The sequence below is a fragment of the Arachis ipaensis genome, chromosome B3, assembly GCF_059453495.1.
Source record: "Arachis ipaensis isolate K30076 ecotype BB chromosome B3, ASM5945349v1, whole genome shotgun sequence".
Classification (NCBI taxonomy): Eukaryota; Viridiplantae; Streptophyta; class Magnoliopsida; order Fabales; family Fabaceae; genus Arachis; species Arachis ipaensis.
Window position 1 is genome coordinate 87,799,693 of NC_142438.1, and position 1,786 is coordinate 87,801,478.

The 1,786-nt window shown below is 42.2% G+C and overlaps 1 non-coding gene across 1 annotated transcript; it reads left to right on the plus strand.

Moving 5' to 3' along the window:
• The first annotated feature begins 528 nt into the window (after positions 1-528).
• Positions 529-632, plus strand: LOC148571480 (small nucleolar RNA R71). Its single transcript, XR_015880438.1, has one exon. It is a non-coding gene; the product is annotated as a small nucleolar RNA R71 (small nucleolar RNA).
• Positions 633-1,786: the final 1,154 nt, after the last annotated feature.

Genomic DNA, 1,786 nt, shown 5'->3' on the forward strand with positions numbered 1-1,786 from the left:
GGTCTAGATGTGAAATGTTGGTGGCTTGCATTGTTGGGATTTGGGCGTCTTTGATCAAGGCTTTGGTCTTGTTGATTTCCCCACCCAAAGTTTGGGTGATTCCTCCATCCAGGGTTATAGGTCTTGGAGTATGGATCATGGTTTTGCCTAGGTGAATTCCCAATGTAGTTGACTTGCTCCTGACTTCCCTCTGCTTCTTCATTCACTCCTTCTTGGGTTGTTGATGAAGTGGAGATTGCTGCTACTTGGTTCCTCTCCATCTTCTTGGTTAGGTCAGCCAGCTGCTTGGTAATGAGCTTGTTCTGAGCCAGCAGAGCATCTACATTGTTTAGCTCCATCACTCCTCTAGTGTTCCCTCTTTCGGAAGCATAGAAGTAGTCATTCTCTGCTACAGTTTCAATGACATCTATGGCCTCCTCAATGGTCTTCTTCTTGTTCAAAGATCCTCCGGATAAATGGTCTACGGCCTTCTTTGACTCATACGAGAGCCCTTCATAGAAAATGTGCAGCTGCACCCATTCGTTGAACATGTCAGGTGGACACCTCCTTGTCAGGTCCTTAAACCTCTCCCATGCTTCATACAGAGTCTCACCATCTTGTTGCCTGAAAGTTTGGACCTCAGCTCTCAGCCTATTGATTCGTTGAGGGGGTAAAATCTTGCTAAGAATTTGTTCACCACATCTTCCCAAGTTGTTAAGCTCTCCTTTGGGAAAGACTCCAGCCACTTAGCTGCCTTATCTTTGAGTGAGAATGGAAATAAGAGCAGTCTATAGGCGTCAGGATGAACACCGTTAGACTTCACTGTGTCACAAATTCTCAGAAAGGTGGTTAGATGTTGATTGGGGTCTTCTTGGACACTTCCTCCGAACAAACAGTTGTTCTGAACAAGGGTGATAAGCTTTGGCTTCAGTTCAAAATTGTTGGCGTGGATGGTTGGCTTTTGAATGCTACTTCCACAGTTTCCTGGGTTTGGATTGATGTAAGAGCCTAAAACTCTTCTATCCTCCCCAGCATGATTTGCTCGACCTCCTCCGCCATGGTTGTGAGCCTCTTCTTCATGATGGTTCTCCATATTTTCATCCATGTTTAGTTCAAAGTACTCCTCCTCTTCCTCAGCACCAACTACTCTTTTTCCTCTTGTTTCCCTCCTTAATCTCAAGAAGGTCCTCTCAGGTTCAGAATCAAAGGAAGTTGAAGCCCCGCTTCTTCTCCCTGTCATACAACCAACAAGTACAAGCAAGGAAAATAGATGCAGAAAGTATTTCTGTCAGAATGACTGTTAGTGTGAGTGATGCAATATATCAAACAGTTAGTGGGTTAGTGAAATGAATGGTAAATAACTAAAAACGAAAAAGTAGGGGGAAGGGAAGAAATTAACTAAAACTGAAAGTAAATTACTCAAACAGAAAATTAAATCAACAAAAATAAAATGCTTAATCTAGTGATCCTCCAATTTAATCATTGTTGATGCACAATCAATCCCCGGCAACGGCGCCATAAACTTGATGCGCGGAAAACTTGTCTCATAACAAATTTCCTTCGGCAAGTGTACCAAATTTGTCGTCAAGTAAAAACTCACAATAGAGTGAGGTCGAATCCCACAAGGATTGATTGATCAAGCAACTTTAACTAGAGGAATGTTCTAGTTGAGCGAATCAGAATTTGAGTTGAGAATTGCAGAAAATTAAATGGCGGGAAAGTAAATAACAGAAAAGTAAATGCTGGAAATAAAGAGCTGAATGTACATGATGGAAAGTAAATTGCAGAATCATAAATGGGAATGGGG